Source organism: Malaclemys terrapin, chromosome 3, assembly GCF_027887155.1.
Source record: "Malaclemys terrapin pileata isolate rMalTer1 chromosome 3, rMalTer1.hap1, whole genome shotgun sequence".
NCBI classification, from domain to species: domain Eukaryota; kingdom Metazoa; phylum Chordata; order Testudines; family Emydidae; genus Malaclemys; species Malaclemys terrapin.
In genome coordinates this window covers 16224501-16245484 of record NC_071507.1, presented here as the reverse complement: position 1 = coordinate 16245484, position 20984 = coordinate 16224501, and the positions used below count along the sequence as shown (strand labels likewise).

Genomic DNA, 20984 nt, shown 5'->3' with positions numbered 1-20984 from the left:
ACATCTTTACCCAAGTGTAGCAAGCTGTAAAATGCAAGGCACTGGATGTGCATGCATGACTGTGTGCTGTAGGGGGGACAGAAATTAGTTCCCCAAATTCTAAGGGCAGTTCAGTCAATTGAACACTAAAGATAAATGTCAAATGTTTAACTTGCAAGATACTTAAGCCAAATAATTGTGGGGGATAAGGGGGATTTAATAACCCTTTTCCAACATTGACTTAATCTTCTGTTCAGAGTTTGTAACTGTAAATTATCTGCTAGTTAATGCCAGTATTTTTGATACCTCTCCAGAGCCAATGCACTGAAAACCTTCAGTCCTGGTGGGTATTTGTACTACGGCATATTTAATAGCCGTGACAACAATTCAAGAATTGTATAGCAGTCTCCCCTCCCTGTCTGGGTGTTGCAGGCACCAGAGTGTCTCCATTGGAAAACCCCTAAACATACAGTTTCAGCCAAAACTGGTTTAATGATAGTCAGAGCTTGACAGCACTTTTTTTTTTTTTTTTAAGGCTTTATTTTCTACACACATACTCCTTTTTTTAACTTCTCCCCTTCCTTTGAAAAGCTGCCACTATAAAATACAAGGCAAATTAAAAAATAAATTGCTTAACAGGCTTGATGAGACAAAGACTGGTGTGTTGGAGTGGCTGCAGGGAGCTCTGCGGCTGCTTTTGTATGATTTCAGAGGTGAATTTAGATGGCTGGAAGATAGATGGGTGCCAGATGCAGTTTGACATAGATTCAGGCAGCTGTTCCTGTGCTAGGTTTCATTAGCTTGTAAACTAGCCAGCAGAAGAACTCCAGTGAGGCCCCTGAATGCTGAAATGACAGCAAGGACAGTAAAACAATACAATATTCGCTAAGTGATTTTAATCTAGGAGATTAAATGACACCCAGTCTGTTTCCAGGCTTTAAAATCAACGTGGTCTAAAGCTGTTAATGGCGCTTGATCTAGCCAAGTCCTTATCATATATATTTTTAAAATTGTAAATGTTTTTCTGTCAGCTTGGGGTTGTGGGTGGGGTGGGGGAATTCTGTGTCACAGTCAAACCTCCTGTTAGTTTTTATTATTTATTTATTTATTTATTATTCATAACTCTATAATGTATTCTTCGATGCAACAGGAAGAATAGGTTCCAGTCCTGCAAATAGAACAGGAGTACTTGTGGCACCTTAGAGACTAACAAATTCACTAGAGCATAAGCTTTCATGGGCTACAGCCCATTTCTTCGGATGCATATGCATTTGTTAGTCTCTAAGGTGCCACAAGTACTCCTGTTCTTTTTGCGGTTACAGACTAACACGGCTGCTACTCTAAGTCCTGCAAATGCTTGAGTTCAGTTGAACTACTCACGTGCTCATGTTAAGCACGTGCATAGTCCGTAAAGCAAATCTTGTTTTAAATATAAGAAGTAAAAAGGGCATTTTCTGAAGTCAGGTCATCATGAGTGGTGTTTTTTTTTTTTGTTTGTTTGTTTTGTTTGTTTTGAGGGGGGGGGGCGGGGGTTTAAGAAGCAAATAACTTGTACTATGATGGATATATCATTAGAAATTCTAGCAGAATGCAGGCCAGCGGTAGGTGGCATTACCTTGGTGTTCAGAAGCTTAGGGAACCATCAGCACTAAGTCAACCATCTATGCTGCAATTCTTAGCCGTGTGTATAAAATTAACTTTTGTACGTTTCTAATGACTAAAGCAAATAGGCCTGACTTGAGCGGACAAGGGCTCTGCTTTCTTTTATGTGGGGCAGAAGTTACCTTTTTCAATTCCTATCCATCCCATAGACTGAATCACCTTTGTGCCTCTGGGAGACAGTTGTTGTATAACTGTAACTATTCTGGAACCATTGTGATCTGCACAACTAGCAAACAAAATTAACCAAAAGTGTATGACAGTGAAGTTTTTTTTAATTAACATACAGATGGCTGTGCATAGTTTCTCTTTCAAAGCTCTAACCTTATTTTTTTGTGGATGTTACACTTCTGTATCTAGACTGCTTCAATAAGTAGCCCTTAGTCTCCATGCATGATTCCAGTTAAGTTGCTTTCTGTATTGAGAAACTATGCCTTTATTTAGCTGGTTAAAGATATCTCTGTTACATCAGTTTGTACACAAGTGTGTTGTGACCTAATCAACTCGGGATGTACATCAGTTGAGGAAGAATAATTACCAAAATCTTTCAAAATAGCCAGGAGTGAGTTGGCTAATCAGAATCCATATTTAAAGTGTAAGATCATCACTCTGGGAGCTTGGCTCTCCTTGGTCGATTCTGGGAGGGGAAAAAAGCATGCACAGCTTAGAACTATAAAACACTAGGCTACAATGTTCTCTGGGCAAGCTCAACTCCCGTTCATGTTAATGGGTTATGCACGTGCATGGGGAAAAGAATGGGCTCCATTGTGGTGCAATGTTTGTAGCGTTTGCTTCTCAGAGCTTCGGCGTTACTCATTTTTAAAAAAATCTTTGCTGAAAGTTAAGAGTGGCAACAGTTTTTGTGAATGGGTTTGAAACTGCACATGTGTTCTCCATCGCACAAATGACTGAACTGATTTTTGGTGGTTTGTCATGTGAAAAGTCTTTCGCGGCTTGGTTAGACCCTGGTCAAGATACTGTGCAAAGTTTGGGGGTGGGGTTGTTGTATCTCTACTGGGAAAAATGATAATAGTGACAAAACCATTTTTTTCCCTTCTGCTTCGGCACTTCTTGTGGGCACAGACTGATGAACCTGCCATCTCTAGCTAAGCTCTGAAGCATCTTTTTTCATGTTTCAGAGAAGCTGAGAACTGTAAACCCCATTATTAGGGAAACAGTGGGCTAACCGACACTGACCCATTTTGTTAGCCTAACCAGGAGATATTTAACAGAGGCTCATTCTGAATTTCTTGGCGATAACACTTGCTGGAGGGGAGAAGGGAAAATCCCCATGAATTAACATTATTTCCCTGGTGGATATTCCTGCCATTGTATATGATTACGACTGCTGTTTCTCAGATCACACTGGAAACCTTTGCACAAGGAGGTCTGCCACTTACCTTCTTGAGTAAATTAAATAAAATAGGCTGGGCTGACAACATAATGCATTACCACATGGGAAACCAACAGCTTTCCTACCTTGGGACAGGAAGAGCTGAAATAATGAGAAAACTATGTTCACTGAGGCTTAGGGCAGGAGGCCCAATTTGGGACACTTTGAGAGTGCCTCCGTGTCTATCTTGAATACTGCGTGCAGATGTGGTCGCCCCATCTCAGAAAAGATCTATTGGAATTGGAAAAGATTCAGGAAAGGGCAACAAAAACGATTAGGGGTATGAAACGGCTGCCATATGAGGCGAGATTAATAAGACTGGGACTTTTCAGCTTGGAAAAAGATGACTAAGGGGGGATATAGAGGTCTATAAAATCATGACTGGTGTGGAGAAAGTAAATAAGGAAGTGTTATTTACTCCTTCTCCTAACACAAGAACTAGGGATCACCAAATGAAATTAATAGGCAGCAGGTTTAAAACAAACTGAAGTATTTTTTTTCACCCAACGCAGTCAACCTGTGGAACTCCTTGCCAGGGGATGTTGTGAAGGCCATGACTATAGGGTTCAAAAAAGAACTAGATAAGTTCATGAAGGATAGGTCCATCAATGGCTATTATCCAGGATGGGCAGGGATGGTGTTGGTTTGCCAGAAGCTGGGAATGGGCGACAGGGGGATGGATCACTTGATGATTACCTGTTCTGTTCATTCCCTCTGGGGCACCTGGCATTGGCCACTGTTGGAAGACTGAATACTGGGCTAGATGGACCTTTGGTCTGACCCAGTATAGCCATTTTATGTTATGTTTTTATCTAGATGTATGTACCAGGTGCACAGAATGAGGAACCTATAGGTTCTGGAGGAACCTAGAGTGAGCACATCATAAAATAGAAAAGTAAGAGAGACCATCCCTGCCCTGAAGACCTTACAATCTGGTTTATAAACTAGACATTTAGAGGAAAAATCGACTTGTGGTTAAGGCACTGGAATGCAAGAAATCTGGGTTCAAATTCCTACTTCTGCCACCGGCTTCCTATGTGACCTTGGGCACGTCACTTAATTTCTCTGTGCTTCAGTTCCCCATCTGTACAATGGGATTAATCCTTCCTTTCTCCTAGCCTTTGTCTTGTCTGTTTAGTTTGTAAGCTCTATCTCTTAGAGTAGGTCTACATTGCAACCCGAGGTGTGATTGCAGAAACAAGTAGACATACCTGTACGAGTATGTCTTAACTGTAGCAGTGATGGAATGGGCGTTGGCACTGGCTAGCAACAGGAGCGCATACCTAGTGTCCCCAGCATACGTGTACAGCCCGTGCCAGGGGATCTGTGCTGCTATTTTTAGCCATCCTAATATGACTATACCTACACACGCTGTTGTCACACCTTGGATTACAACATAGACATATATCCTTACTGTCTGTCTGTACTGTGCCTTAACACAAGTCCCAGTTGTCTTGGGGCCTTTAGGTGTTACTCTCCTACTACTACTAAAATCCCCTAAAGCCTTCAGAGCCTAACACAGCATGTGCAGAGCCCTATGTCGTGTCTAACAGCCATGTGGGACTCTGGCCAGCACCCTCCCAACTTATGACTAGGTTTTCCTCCAGCCCTCATGTACAGCACAACCTCAGAGTTACAAACACCTCAGGAATGGAGGTTGTTCATAACTCTCAATAAAACATTACGGTTGTTCTTTCAAAAGTTTACAACTGAACATTGACTTAATACAGCTTTGAAACTTTACTATGTAGAAGAAAAATGCTGCTCTTTATTTTGTTAGTAGTTTACATTTAACATAGTACTGTACTGTATTTGCTTTTTTGTTGTTGTTCTCTGATGCTGCCCGATTGTGTACTTCTGGTTCCAGATGAGGTGTGCAGTTGACTGGTCAGTTCGTAACTCTGGTGTTCATAACTCTGAGGTTCTACTGTATAGCTAACCCACACCCCAGTAGCTTCCTGCCAGTGACCACTCACCCCCTCAAGCTATGACAACTCTTTCACTTGTTTGTGAGGATTTGTGAGCACTAGGAAAGGAGGGGGCAGAAACAAATGAACACAAGAAAATTCAGTGTATTTCTCAAACTGCCTAAGAGCTAAAACTGGGCGAGCCCTGCAGAAAGCAAGTTCTTTGGTGGAATGAGGGAGAGTTAAAACCCAGTGGCAATGATTTGGCATTTGAGCCAATGCAGTATAACAAAATGTACCATAAGAAAATAAAATCCAGAGTGGCTCTCACCACTTCAGGGGCTTTGGTAAAAGAAGGCAGGGAGGGGAGGCAGCCAGACTGCTATAGTCCCTCTGACTGATTCGTAGTTTGATTTGAACAGAACTTGCCCAGAATTTAGCACTTTCTCATCAAGCAAGTCACACCACTAGGATGCAACTTTTGCAGGCTGTGGATAACTCAGTTTGTCTTGTGAGCTTCATCCACTGGGTCTTGACATATCAGCCAGCTTGTACACCCCAGCAGGAGTTGTACTCATGCCTGTCAATCACACGTGCCCGGCAACAGCTAGGGATGTAGCAGAAAGCAGGCTGGCAAGCCAGACAGGCAGAGCTGAATGACAGTTCAGTGAGCAAGGGAGGGCCCATGGGCAGGTAGGGAACTTAATCTCTGCTCTGGCCTGCTGGTGTTGAGTCAGCTAGGATCATGAATGGGGAATCAGCAATGTGACACTGGCTAGCTGGCAGGTTTTGTGGGTGATGGTGACAGACGAGCAGACACAGTGACCCTGTAAATGGAGGAACTTAGCCATTCTCTTAGTTTGTTGTTGTTCTTTTCTACTCTAGATTTACCTAGGTACTTCTATGGCCCCTAACGTAATAGTATTTCAGCACCTTCTCTCTCCTCCTGTCTTCTGATGCTAATTGCCCTTCTTCCCAGTTTCATAACATCTGGGGGCGGGAGGGAAGTCACGCAGCCCCTCTAGAGCAATGTTAAGGGAGGTGAGGTGACTCATTCTGTCTGGGGGTCTCCTGCTGCTGCAAGAAACACGACTGACCTTTTGATTTTTTTGCTTTTCAATTGTAAACAAATGAATAAAAAGGCGTGTTTATTCCCTCCATCTAGTTACAAGAAAAAAGGTTGGAAATGTTAGCGAAGAGGTGTAAACATTTTCTAAATCACACACCATTTATCTGCTGAAGCATCGCTACGCTTTAAGTAATTTTAGAACGACATTGTAATTCTGTGACTGGGGTGTATTTTGAATGTCAGTGAGGTCTGAGATTTGTCAAATAAAGAGCTTGCCTTTTATTTCTGTTCAAACCCGGCCTAATGTCTCCACCGAGTGGAGTTTAGCTCAGTCTTCAGTGATCTGTAAGCTGGATCACAAAACCACCACACGTAATTCAGAATGGCTGGCAGTCACTGGATGCCATGGATACAAGAGATCTACAATTGGACTGGTAGGGAGGTTGCACTAACTCTTGTGCCTAGTCGGAGCAGTCTGACCAGGACAGGGTAGGAAAGCTAGTGGTCGCTACAGGGTTATTGTGGAAAGCAGCTGTTGTTGTGCCTGCCTTCATGAAACCTGGATTGTGACTTAAAAAGGAAGAGAGAAATCTTCTTTAATACGAACAGTCACTTAAAGACAAGGTCACAAATATGAAATGTGTAATAATTAATTAAGATAAGTGCAGCTGCTACAATACTGCTACACTATACGGTGACTATTTCAGTTATTATCCTTATTATTTTCGACTCCCGGAAGATGTTAGCTTTCTAACAACTCTCTCTACCTTTGTCATCCTTTATTCATCAGTATCCTGCTGTATGCATCCTCCAAGCAGGTAGGAGGATGAGTTGGAGGTGGATGACTGTGTTTTGTTGGAGCTTCACTTAATGCAGGGTGGGGGCTGAGGAAAATGAAGCTAAACTACGCAGATACTGTAGGCACATCTCGCATGCCACATCACTTGTGAGCATGACTAGAACGGAGGATGAATCATGGCAGTTTTAGACATTGTGTGTGTCAGTGTATGTGGGCTGAAATATCATTGAAGGTATAGTACTTGTTCAAAAGTCAGATAATCAACTGAAATAGTTACAGTATTTCAGCCAGCAGCTGAGAGCTTGTGAACTTTGTGCATTTGCTGCTGGATATGTGTTGGTCAGTTTAGCTTTTCTTCCTTTTGAAAGTGCTAAAGTCAGGTCCGATCACTACAGCAGTGACCACCACGGCTTCTCGATAGTAGCAAAGACCATGATATCAACACTCTGTACACCTACTTTTTTCAGGGCTTCGTCACACAGTCACAAAATTTCATCCCAGGCAAAATCTCTCCATACAGAATTTTCAGCCTACGAGTCAATTTTTGTTTACAAAATAAATTTGGTTTGACCTTTCTGTAAATTTTTGAAGAACGAGGGGGAGAAGGGGAATAAGAAAAGCGAGCTTACCAATTCAAACTGACTTCTCGCAGTTGTATGACTCAAACCAGGCTTTGAGTTCTAAAATTAAATTTATTTTGGGATTAAGTTGTAATGTGGTATAATAGCACTGGCATTTTGAAGTAGAAATGCTTGAGACATGTAACCCTAAAACGTGGTTTCTAAATATGTACAGTATTTACAAAGTGTAACAATGTCCTAAAGATGCCTAAACACACAATAGCTAGCAAATAATATGCATTTTGAAACTATCTACATGTTTGCACAGTTGATCTATGGGGGATAACTGGGTCAATAATCCGTATATTTGTATGTCTCACAGTATGCATGGTTATACATGGGGACCAATGCTGTAACCTTCACTCACCTAAGTAATCCTTATTCCCACAAGTAGTCCCAGTGAAGTAAATGGTACTATTTGATGAGTGAGGATTACATTGCAGGATCAGGCCCTTAATCTTTTTACCTGATTCTGCCATTCGGTGAGATATCAAATGTTATTTTTGATGGAGTAGAGTACTACTGTACTTGAGTAAAGGTGGTCGATTTGGGTCCTAAATCCATAACAAATACACACACAAAATAATTCCAGCTGTCCTCTAAGTCCCAAAATATCGTCCATCAATGCAACGCCTGTTCAGCTCTGCCAGTCCTGAGGCTCTTCTTCAGTGCCAGCCCGCTTTTTAAGGACTTCTAGCTGGAGTCCGTCCCTCCTCTTCCCAGCAAGAACTCCCCAGTATTCCCACCTGGAATCCTTTCTTCTCCAGGAAAGGGTCCAACAACCTCCTGGTGCCCATTGCTCTCCAGCTTTGCGAAGTGAACAGTCAAAACCCTCTGCTGTTCTGGCCCTCAGCCTTTTTCAGCTGTCTGGCTCTGGCTTCCAGGCCCAAACACCCTTCTCCCAGTCAGGGTCTCCAGGAGCTTCATGCTCTCTGCCACAGCTTCCTCTCCCTCTCACTGTCACTTCCTGCTGCTCTTACAGCATCCCTGTCCTTCATCAGGCCACACCAAGGCTGTTAATGTGGCACCGGTGGGCAGGAGCAGTTCCTTCTTAAAGGACCCAGTCCACCTTGTGACAGCGTGATACTCCACCCTTTGGGACCAGAGCCTTATTTTTTTTAAAGGAAATTTTAGTTTAAAATCTCCTCCTGACAGAGCAGATTGTACCCACCCACCCCCCTTTTTTTTTTTTTTTTTTTTTTTTTTTGAGGCTGAGAACAGCAAACTTCCACTAACTGAGAGCACAGGGATGTGTACTCAAACCCCACTGCCCCCAAATCCTAGTACGTTTTGCAGCCAGGATGTTGACAATAACAGAGTAAGGTCAAGGAAAATTGAAGGATTTTTTAAAAAATACAGATTATTGACCCAGGTTTCCTTAATGGCTCTGTTATGTGAATATGGAGAGAGTTATTTCTGAATGCGTATGATTTGTATAAATTTTCTAGATGCAGTTGACTAGATGTCGGTGCCTCTGCTAGTGCGGGATTTTGGCTGTAGAGTTTTCATTGCTCTCATTCAAGTTAGCGCTAACTTTCGCTATGTATATTCCTCTTCGCTTTCTCACCCTGTTAACTAATGGCAGGATGAGACAACTGTGCAGAACCTATCCGTGTGCACAGGAAGGGAAATTTCCTACTTGTAAGTTGGATTTTCTTATTTCATCATATTGGAGCCCTGAGGGTCCTTCCTCATTTTGCTCCCAGTCTATAGCCCAGCATATTTTTAGGGTTTGCATCCTGGTCATCCTTCTGGCTAAAGACTTCTGCAAGATTGGATTCCTTCCAGAGCCCATTAATGCTTCTTGTTACCGTGGGGCAACACAAAGCACTCCCTTTCTGGACTCCTTCCTGAAGAGACTGAGCACTGAATCTACCACAAATCCAGCCCCAGCCAGCGTTGGAAACAACAACCCCCCGGTCTTCCACACAGCAATGTAGAGAACTACTTCTGTTCCACAGCTGGGCCAGGCTGAGCTTGACTTCTTTGAGTTTGGGCATGTGTACGTGAACATGTAGTTTGTGGCAAACTGGAGTGTAAATCTGCCCTGCACTAACAGTCATGGTGGACCCTGTTGATGCACACTAAGTTTCTTAATGCACTTTGGTTTAGTCACATTTCAAAGTGGGGCTAAATCGAAGCACACAAAGGAACTGTAAGTGCATGTCAGTAGGGTCTGTGCAGAAAGGTAGCGTGCAGCAGGCTAATGTGATGTAGATTTACACCTCCGCTTGCTGTGAACTAAATGCTCATGTAGAGAAGCCCTCAGTCACCCTTCCGGAATTCTTCCATTTCAGCTGATTCATGCAGATGGCATAGTTTTTCTCTGCATTTTTCTACAGAAACATTGAAGTGGAGGCTAGACTGAGCGGGGAACCTCGAGGAGTTGTCAGTGTGAACATCTTCCCCTCCTCTCAATCTGTCTAATTTGTAGAATGAAGGCCTGAGTAGCCCATCAATCTGGACTGGTTAATCTGAATTACAGAAATGTGGTGTAAAAAGAATCCGTATAAATGTTTCCTTTTCCCCCCAGAATATGTAGACTCAGATTTGTATTGTTGCTTGTGTTACTTGTAGGGCCCGATCCTGGTAACGTGTAGTCTCATTGAAGTGAACATGGTAAAGAAGCAAGCAACTAAGAGCGTTTCCAGGATCAGGCCAATAACATATAATTTAGAAGTAGATCATTCTAGATAAAGGCCTAAACTGTTAAAAATGGCTGGTGAGTTGTGGTATTCCCAACTGGAGACGCCTTTTAAAAGGGTCTGATTTTCAGACAGCAGGTGCCCTGCACTTTCTGAAAATCAGGCCCTTGTAAAACGTCTCTGCCTGAGAACAAGTCCATTTTGAAAATCTTGTTCAAAAAAACTTTTTTAGTAAGAACATGTTCTGAAAAGTAAAGATTTTAGATGTACTCTGCATGAAACAAAAGGCCGTTGTGAGCTGTATACAAGAGTTGGTGAGAGTTTGTATTCTGCCCTTTTTTCTGTGGGAGTTATTTCCTGTTGTTGACTAGAATTCTTTATTTAGAACCACCTAGCTACTGAATGACTGCGAGCTAGCAAGAAATTGTGTGATTAAAACTTTTTAAGGCTTATTTCAAAAAGATCTCCCTGTTTCAATTTACTTAAGGTGAAGATTCACTCAGTAAAGTGGGAGACCACTCACATTCCCAAAGTTCAAGACAACAAATGCATTTTTTTTCTCCCACCAAAAGAGACAGCTAACAAAAGGCAAGCAAAATGTGTTGGAATTCTAGAGGTGTTCACCTGAACATCATGGGGGAGACCATATTATTTAAAAGCAAATGTGTTTTTAAAAGAAAACAAACCCCAGGTTTCCTTTTTAAATGTGTAAATAAGCTGTCTGGAACATTAAGGGGCCAGCAAGTAGTGCCTGCCATTTTTAGGAGACAGCTTTTTTGATTGGCACCATAACTACTTATGTTAGGAGTACAGTACTTGCATTTCTTGAATCTCAACATATCAGATGAGAGAGAGTTGCCTTCTGGGGGAGCTACCGGCATGTGAGAGGTTTCTGAGCACTGACCAGGGATGGGGGGTGGGAGAGGGTGTACTTGAAGATGTGCCTTGCTTCTACTGTTATCGCTGTGACCTTGGCTAAACATTCGAGTAAAGGGAGTTTGCAGAAGAGAACATCAACAGATATTTAAACTAAAGGCTAACAGAAATCCTTTTAAAATCCAGAGCCATGTGGGGAAATCTCTATGTGAAACTCATTGCCACAGGTTTAGCAGTGCTCAAGAAATGATTAGCTACTTCTATGAATGATTTAGAACATCCACTGTTCCATTAGATAGGCCAGGGGTCGACAACCTTTCAGAAGTGGTGTGCCGAGTCTTCATTTATTCACTCTGATTTAAGGTTTCGCGTGCCCGTAATACATCTTAACATTTTTAGAAGGTCTCTTTCTATAAGTCTTTAATATATAACTAAACTATTGTTGTCTGTAAAGTAAATAAGGTTTTTAAAATGTTTAAGACGCTTCATTTAAAATTAAATTAAAATGCACAGGCCCCCAGATTGGTGGCCAGGACCCGGGCAGTGTGAGTGCCACTGAAAATGAGCTCGCGTGCCGCCTTCGGCACACGTGCCATAGGTTGCCTACCCCTGAGATAGGCTAATAAAAAGATATAGACAGTCATGCTTCAGTGCAGAAACCAACCACTGACTGACAGGGTGTTAGAAGAAACTTCCCCTGCAGGCATGTTCTTCTAAATTGTTCCTTACAGAGATTTTAGCGCTTTGCAGTGAAGCATCTGATGCTGGCCACTGTCAAGGATTGGCTGCTGGACTAGATGGACTATGGGCCTTATGGCAATTCCTGTATTTACATTAATAAATGTGCTTCAATAGAAACTTGCTTATAAAGTTATTCCACCAAATTCAATTCATCTGCTCATGAAAGAGAGGAGATCTGGGGGCCTGGCCTTTTCTTTGTGCTGAAATATCCACAGTAGGAGGAAAAGCTGGGGGGGGAAACTCTGGTTTGCCTCATGGAATTTCCTTCCCATTCTCCTTTCCCAGGGGCGCAGCTGGGAAGCCCCACTGAGCCTAGCCAGGCTGCAGACTGGCAGGTACCAGGGTTGTGACTTAGCGACTCCTTTTGTCTGGCATAATGGCTCTGCCTTGTCATTGGCTCCCCGCCGTCCTAGTGTCCTGTATTGCCTCTCCTTTCCCTACTCCCATGTGGTTAGAAAGCGCAGAAGCGGGAGTTAATGCTACTTGAAAGCTGTGCAGCTTTCAGCTTACTCAGAGAACGCCACCAGGCCCAGGGAGGAGTATGCCGCATACAGCAGCTGCTTCCCCAGCTCCATGCCATCCTGCCTCAGTAATATCCCCTTTCCTTCCTCTGAATCCCGACTCGCAGGCTATGACAGCCGAGGGGTGGGGATAAATGGAGCACAGCTGCCTCGCCCCACTTCCACACCCCCTGCCAGATTCTGGTGGCTTTAGCTTCCCTCTGCTAGCACAGGTGGAAAGAGTGGGAGTACATGGCCCTTTGTGTTAAGTTGCGGAGTCTCTACTGCTTTCTCTCCCTTGCGATGGACACTGATTCTTGAGTCTGTCCACAAGGATATTACGTTTTACCTCTACATTAGAAATAGTGATTTGTAGAGCCTTCAGTCTTAGCTTCTCCAATTGTTGTCCTGCAGATGGAGAACTGCTCTTGTTCATTCTGTACATGAAGTGGGAAAGAATTAGAAATGATTAAAAGGGAAATATATGAATTTTATTATATATGTAGTCCTTTTTATTTAATCATTTAGACGGTAATGTGGTAATGACCATTATGATGATGATTTCAGGTGGTGCTGGGAGTGCAAATGTTGCTTCCACCAACTAGTAGCTATTTACCTGCATATACAGTACTGGATTTTGCTGACTCGTCTTCGCACTAACATAAATCTAATGAGGCCAAGTGAGTCATTACTGTAGCTGTAGTCAGTAAAGAATCGGACATGATGCTTTATTCACTGATCTGGATTTCAAAGATTGTACATTTCCCCTTTTTTTTTTTTAAAGGGAGGGAAGGGGAAACTCTTAATGTAATTTAATGCATTGGTTCAATGAGTTTAGGTTCTGTCTGCCGTGTCGTTATTTGTAACGGAACAGAACGGCAGTGGGAGTTTATGCTACATCTGATGGTCTCGTGCTAGTTGCTGTCAGACACTTTTTCCTCTGAATTTGGTGGTGCAGATTCAACTTCTGTTTTTTTTTGTTTTGTTTTGTTTTTGTTTTGTTTTTGTAAGGGGAAGCTGTATAGAGCAGGGTTTTCAGCCTGTGGGTCGGGACCCAAAATTGGGTCGCTAGAATGTTTCAAAGGGTTGGGCGGCAGCTCCTGTCCCACAGGGCTGGTTGGGCTCACCTCCCTGCTCCAGGCACTGCAACCTCTGGGGTCCCTCCCAGTGGCATTCCGGTTCCGCCCAGCCATCGTGAGGATGGGAGTCCGAGTAGGCTAAATTTGAGTGAGTGGCACTGCAACCCCATGAGCCAGGTCACAATTCCATATTTCTGTGAGGGATCCAGTCAAGGGGGCGGGGCCAAAGTTGAGCAGTGCTGCTCAACCCTAGAGGTTGCAACACCCAGAATGGAGAGCCGAGCCCAGCCAGCCACACAGCGCAGGAGCTGCCCCTGTGGGGTGAGTGCTGGGCAGCACCCAACCCTCTCCCCTCCTCCCCCCAGAGGGGGGGCAGGATCCTACCAAAATCACCCCAGACTATGGCCTGTTGCCACCCAGTAAATAAACATTTATAAGTGGGTCCTGAGCCCAAAAAGGTTGAGAACCACTGCTGTAGATCATTCACTGTTTGATCAGACCCTCAGATAATTGCATGTTTGCATAATAGTTTTTTCTTTTTTCTTTTTGCACTTTTTTGTGGTGGTCGGAGCAGGGTTATATCATTACAAATTTGGGTTATTAATAAAATGTCTATGTATCAGTCAGTTGGCACCTCTTAAATCTGTACTCCCTGTGATGTTTCCTAAAGTTTTTAATAGAGTGCCAAACCTCAGAAACTCTATGAAAGCTTAGCTTGATGTACCATTGGTGGTGGTGTGTGTTTTTTTTTGTTTGTTTGTTTGTTTTCTTTTTTTTTTAAAGCAAAAGTAGGTAGAAATATGCTCATCCATTTTGATGTATACATGCATATGCATGTTCACACGTAAACTAGACTGAAATTTATTCTTCGGCACAAGCATGTTCATAGCAAATACAAACGAGCATGTTGGAACTCTGACAGTATGGGTTTATCAATCCATATCCGCATCTAGGCTTTATCCTTACTAGGACTGAAATTGCACGAGCAACAGTCACTGCTATCGACCAATGTGAGCCAGAGCATTTCCTTTATGAGCCATGCTAGCCAAATTCGGCTTGTGATTACCTATCTGGTCCTATTCGTGCTTAAAAATGTATGGTATTCAAGCCCTGTTTCATGGTAATGACCCAAATATGTTATAACATGTTTGGTCTTGCCTGTGTAGAAAGAACCAAACTGTGTTTTAATATGTTAAGGATCTGTGTTGGGTGCATCTGCACTAGTAAATGTGTCTCTGTATTACATCACTGTGGAAATGACTTTATTACAAGCATTCTTGCAAAAAAAGATCTGTAGTATCTGCAGAGCTTGCTGTACACTAAGTTACTGAAGTTTAGTCTAATTTTGATTATGAACCAGAAGTGAATAATGCATCAATAAAACTGAGTTGGGTGCCCTTTTTACAGACCTTGTTGGGCTAACACACTCTGTAAGTAATCAGCAGTACCATCCACACACTGGGGCATGCTCAGAACTAGAATTAGTGGCCCATCTCTGCTAGATTCCATGGAGTTAAATCTCTTTATGCCAATGGTTAATTTGACCGATAGCCAGATTGCTTCCTCTGGTGTTTTCCCAACAATTCTGCACTTTTATTTAGAGTGTATTCCTTTGTTTTACATTGACCCATCTAAGGACTCCTTCCCGTATTGCTATTTTTCCCACTTCTTTAAAAAAGTGTCTTAAAAAACATCATCACTTGTGTTTTCAATCTTGTCCAAAAATTGAGAACCGAGGTGGAAAAAATTCCTTATAGCACCAAATACTGTTGTTTGAATTCAGTTCAATACAAAATCATTCCGCGAGAATGCTGTTAACGACTAGATTTGTAACTAGAATTACCTGGTGAAATCTCACAAAACCCTAGTGTCCGATACATTTTAAAATAGGTAGAGGATCACACTAGAAATGTAACAAACTGTTTGTACTGATTCTTTTTGAAAAAGTAAAAGATGTAGCTGTTCAAGCTAATATTGCAGCCTCAATAGTGCTGTTGTTTCCTAATCAGCACGCATCTTGGTATTCAAATGTTATTGATCAGTTCGTAATAGTCTAATGAATTACTTTGAGATGAACCAAAAATCTGCAGCTGTAAATGCTGTAAAACCTGGATTCTGGGTAAGGATACCAATGGCAGGCCTGCTGCAGCAATCCTTACTCCAGTGAGTTTTGCCTAAGTAAGGAGTTCAAAGGTGAGCCTTGTAATGGTAACGTTATGCTCATACTTCAGTATCAAATATTTGAAAGCGTAAAAGAGCCTGATCTATCCTGTGGATGTTTTTACCAATCAAAGCAAAGGTGTGAGACTATGCTTGGACTCAGTTGTAGCAAACACAATGCAGGCTATCCTCCTGTGGCATTTGTGTTCATGTTTTAGTTGACTTGTTATTATGCCCTGCATCCAGACTAGGTCTGCATTCAGTCAGTTTAGCAGCAATGCCCTCTGGGAAAACATTGCTCACACCATTCCAACTGTGGTGCATTGTGGGTGATTGCTAACTGCCCTCTGGGAGAACTTGTGCATGCCCAGGAGAATTATGGTCAAACTTCCAGAATTCCTTCATGTTCTAGAAGCCTCCATCGACTTATTTCCCTGTGCAGCAACACCTGTCTCAGTCCCGAGCTGTTTCTACGCTGACCGACATGGTTTAGGGGTCTCAAACATGTGGCCCACGGGCCGCATGCGGCCTGCAAGGTTATTTTCTGTGGCCCGTAAGCTCCCAGCGTTTACCTAGAGTGGCTCCGGCCCGACGCGCACCGGGGGCAGGGTAGGCTCCCGTCCCTGCCTGCCTGTCCTGCCCCTGCGCCGCTCCAGGAGCGGCCAGAATGTGGGGGAGCAGGGGCACAGGGGTGTGTGTGTTGCTGTTGCTCCCATTGGCCGTGGTTCCCCATTCACGGCCAATGGGAGATGCTGGGGGATGGGGGGAACCAAGAGGATGAAGAGCTAAGCCACTCCAGCTAAAGTAAAGTTTTTTTCCCCAAAGCTGAAAATCCTTCCTAATTCCATGCCCTGTCCTGGCAGAAGTAAGACCTAATATGCCCCCCCGAACCCGTCCTGCAGTCGAACCCCCTGCCCTGAACCCCCTGCTGCACCCCTCACCCCTCCTGCACCCCCTGGGGGCAGGGAGGGGGCGGAGTCGGGGTGGGGATTTCGGGGAAGGGGTTGGAATGGGGGCAGGGAAGGGGTGGGAAGAGGCAGGGCAGGGTCGGGGCCTCATGGAAGGGGTGGAGTGGGGGCGGGGCTGAGGGCGGCGGGGGCGGGAGGTGTCAGTAATGCGGCCCTTGGGTCAATGTACTAGTCCTCATGTGGCCCTCCTGGTCATTTGAGTTTGAGACCTCTGGTTTAGGCAAACCTCATGTAGGCATTGTGGAGAATGAGGGAGTTCTGTGTAGTGTTTTTCACAAATCTCATTCGCCCCTTAGATTATCTATTTGATATTAACCTGCTTGAATGACAGGAGTTAAATAAGGAGGCTGTAAAGGGGGAAACCAATCCACAGGAAATGAAACAATGAGAAAGATAAAGCTCCTTGAGGAAACAATGGGGGGGAGCTATCAGTTGGGGAATACCCCAGCTGGCTCCATCCAGACTAGAGTGGCTGGCTCTTTCCAAGGCTGAGCCTAAGATCAAATGCGATCCTAAACCTCAAAGATGCTTGGGAAAGAGGGGTTGAGTGAGTGGCCGGAGGCTACCCAGGGAATGGCCGTGAAAGCTGACCATCTGACTGACGCACAGAGACGGGGAACCTGCTGCAGTAGAATAGGCTCCTTCTCCCTGCTAGAGACAAAGGTAACTGGGCTGAGGGGAACTTGCAACAGCTGGCAAGGAAAGTTTAAGGACAAGTAAGACCCGTGTGCGGGCCTCTTATTGGTTTTTCCCCTTTGCTCTATATGCTTTGCGGAATAAAGAAGGCTTTGTTCTGAAGACACTGTGTCTATCTATGTCACTGCAAACTTAGACTGTCACACTCCTGAAAGGAAAGTATTACAGGTGCTAAAACCAAGTTGAGCCTGTGTTGTTAGCATGGTTCAGAACCGAGGGGCTGACATCCAGAGAGGTTACACTGCCTGGCTCCACTCTGAGTGAGGTGCAGGAAGCTAGTGCAGCCCTTTAAACGACCTACTTCAAAGGGACTGAAAGGGGTCTAAGGTTGAGTTCAGCCTAGAGCCGTAATAGCTGGATCTGGTCAGTTTGTTGATCTTGAGGCAGTAGAGTTTTATTACAGAGAAGCCACATTCACAGTGTGGGACAGCCAGTGGTAGGCTAATCTGATATATGTAGTGTAACCTTTGTGCACACTGGCAGTGACATTGACCTGACATAGTGGAGCCCAAGGGCTTGTCCACACTACCCGGGGGATCGGTGGGCAGCAATTGATCCAGCGGGGGTCAATTTATCGCATCTCTAGTATAGACCCGATAAATCGACGCTGAGCGCTCTTCCGTCGAGTCCAGTACTCCACCAGAACGAGGAGCGCAAGCGGAGTCAATGGGTGAGCGTCAGCTGTTGACTTACCGCAGTGAAGACACCGCAGTAAGTAGATGTAAGTAGGTCGACTTCACCTATGCTACTCACATAGCTGAAGTTGCGTATCTTTGATTGGCCCTGCGCAATACTGTAGACAAGCCCTCAGTTGTGCTAAAGCTCCTAGGCATGTGTGACGACACTCAGTTGAGGGACTTTTGTGCACAGACGCAAGGTGTACTAAATTCCCACTGTAGGGAACATTTGTGTAACAACGTGACCGAAAAACCTCTCATCAAGAAAAGTTCAGTGGGGTTGCTCACCATAATAAGCAGAAGGGATCTGATTTTTCTTCAGACTGGTGTACATTGGGAGCAACTCCATTGAAGTCAGTTGCATTATACCAGTTTAAAACTGATATGAAATGGACTCTGGCCCTATGCCATGCAATATATAACTGCAAGACTGGGCCCTTAGATATCGGAACCAAATCCAACTGCTTCTTTAGCAAACATTTGTTGTAGCAAGCTCACTGGCGTGCAGAAGCTGTAAGTTAATGGTAAACTTTGAATTCCATGGTGCAGGCCTCTGTAATCTGAATGTATCATATAGGCAACACACTCAGTGCCAGATTCTGCTCTTAATTACACCAGTGTAAATCTGAAGTAACTCTGATGACAGTAATGGAATTACTCCAGATTTCCACTGATGTAACTAAGAAGAATTTGGCTCAGTGGAATTACTCCAAAATGACACTAGCCTAAAAACATCAGAATCTGGCCTCTCCATTTACAGAGGAGTTAATCACCTAGTGTAGGAGTGGTATAAGTAGGTGTTGTAGCACCCACGATGTGCCTTGGCCGCCTTTTATGAAAGATATTGGAGAAAATCTATTCATAATACTGTCTGGAATGTTAAATCTAACAATTTGTAGGCCAAATCTGTTCATAGTTTCTCTGGTGTAAACCCACTGAAATCAAAGGGTTACTCAGGATGTTCATTGACTCAACAGAGAGCAAAATCTGGCCTCAAAATTGAGTAGAGATAGCATGTGAAAGTTATTTTTAAATATACATAAAAATATGTAGTGGCTTATGAGAATGCTGAAACCTGCCTGAGTCTTTGCTATATCACAGTTCAGTTCAGCAATAAAATGCAGTTACTTTTTTTTTTGCCTTCAAGAAAAGATTTGCTTCCTTCAAGCAGACAGAAGGTTATCCTATCTGCTGGATAGTAGCCAGCCATCAGAAAGACTACTATTAATTTTTGCCTGCTTCCGATCAATTCATGAGACGCTTATCAAAATTCAATAAATGGTTCATGAATTGCTTTGCAAATCTGGTTCAGTGCTACCTTTGTATCACAACAGGAGATTATAGGTATTATTTCATTTGATTTCCTCAAAGTGAGTGGCTGATAGGAAGGGAGGAATGGGAAAAAACACTAAGATATGAGGAGGCCTCCAAAATACACAGCTCTGGTGGAAATGGAGACGCGCCAATGCTTCAGGTCTAATATTTTTTTTAATGATGTATGCCATAACTACGTGAAGTGGAGTACCATCTAAAAATGACCCTAAAAGACTAGAAATTTAAAATATAAATTACCTGTCTTTTTAAATTATAATTTAAAAATTAGTAAAATCCTCAATGGTTTCTTATTGTTTTGGTAATTTTCATTTTAAAATGTTTTGACTTTGTGGATTTTATGTGCATGCAGCTTCCAGTTGAATTTAACTTTTTTCAAAAGTATGATACTTCTTTCAGTGCTCTGGTTGAAAATTGCAACAAGGATCATAAATTGGATTGATTGCAAATCATTCCAGAACATTTTGAACATAATACCTAAACTTGTCGTGATATTAATGACTAATGACCTCCTTTATGTTAGGTCTTAACGCTTTATTGTCACAAAGTACTGGTTTAGTGGACCAAAATGAACTGAGATGCTTTTGGGGTTGCAGCCAAAATGTTAAGGTGTTTGTATTGCCTTTTTATAATACTGTCTAGAAATGCATTTTAAAACAGAATCATTTACGTAACTTATAAGTCTTTCTTTGCAGATAACACATGGTTCAAAGCTTTTCCCTGCTCAAGTCTTTATGCATTTGAACACACCCGTTTGGCCTAATTTTGTGCATGGGCATATATCTGTAAAGCCAAATTTTAGAATCTAGGATTCTATAGAGGGGAGAAAAATCACTATCAAAATTAATTTCCCAGGTAAAAATGTATTTCCAAGATGAGAGAGAACAAGTGTGCAGAGTTTTCTCTGCTAATTTAGTCTCTACTAGTTTGTTTTAAACCACATAACCCTTTTTTGGAAAGGTGAGGTGTTGAGGGGTGGGCACTGTGACACCCAAAGCAAGTCTGTGAACTAATAATTTAATAATAATCCAAGCACTGCCATTGACTTGCTGTGTTGCCGTGTTCATATGATTTAATTTCTCTGTATCTGTTTCCCCTTCTGTAAAGTGGGTGCAATACATAATTAACTGCACAGGACTCCATTAGTCAGTGTTTGTACAGAAGGCACTATTTTTCTGTTCAGAGAGGGGGATGTGTGCACGTTGTTTTTCTGTTTTGTATTTTAGCTTCTAAAACTATACAAACTCTGAAAAACCAAAACACATTCTTAACTCTGAAATAGAAAAGACCGGGGGTCTAGGCCAGTGGTTCTCAACAGGGGTATGCATACCCCTGGGGATGCGCAGAAGTCTTCGTGGGGTAGGTCAACTCATTTAGATATTTGCCTAGTTTTACAACAGGCTACATAAAAAGCACTAGTGAAGTCAGTACAAACTAAAATTTCATACAGACAATGACTTGTTTATACTGCTCTATATTACTATACGCTGAAATATAAATACAATATTTATATGTCAGTAGGTTTATTTTATAATTATAGGGTAACAATGAGAAAGTAAGGAATTTTTCAGTAATAATGTGCTGTGACACTTTCGTATTTTTATGTTTGATTTTGTAAGCAAGTAGTTTTTAAGCGAGGCGAAACCTATAATACACATCAGCCTCCTAAAAGGGATACAGTAGTCCGGAAAAGTTGAGAACGACTGTTCTAAGCCAGTCCTTCCTTTTGCAGCCCACAGACAGGCTGGATGAAGGCTTTGACCTGGGGAAGGGGTGGGCGTGGGGGTTCAGGACATTGCTGACACGTTTCTAGAGCCCTCTGAGGTTGCCAAGAGCATGTCCACAAGCAGAAGGGAGCTCAGGACCTTACAAGCCCACTGCGCT

At 43.0% G+C, this 20984-nt stretch overlaps 1 protein-coding gene across 2 annotated transcripts in view; it reads left to right on the top strand.

Moving 5' to 3' along the window:
• SERTAD2 (SERTA domain containing 2) overlaps positions 1–20984 on the top strand; it is a 101812-nt gene that overhangs the window by 53918 nt on the left and 26910 nt on the right. The gene's annotated exons all lie outside the window — the stretch shown is intronic.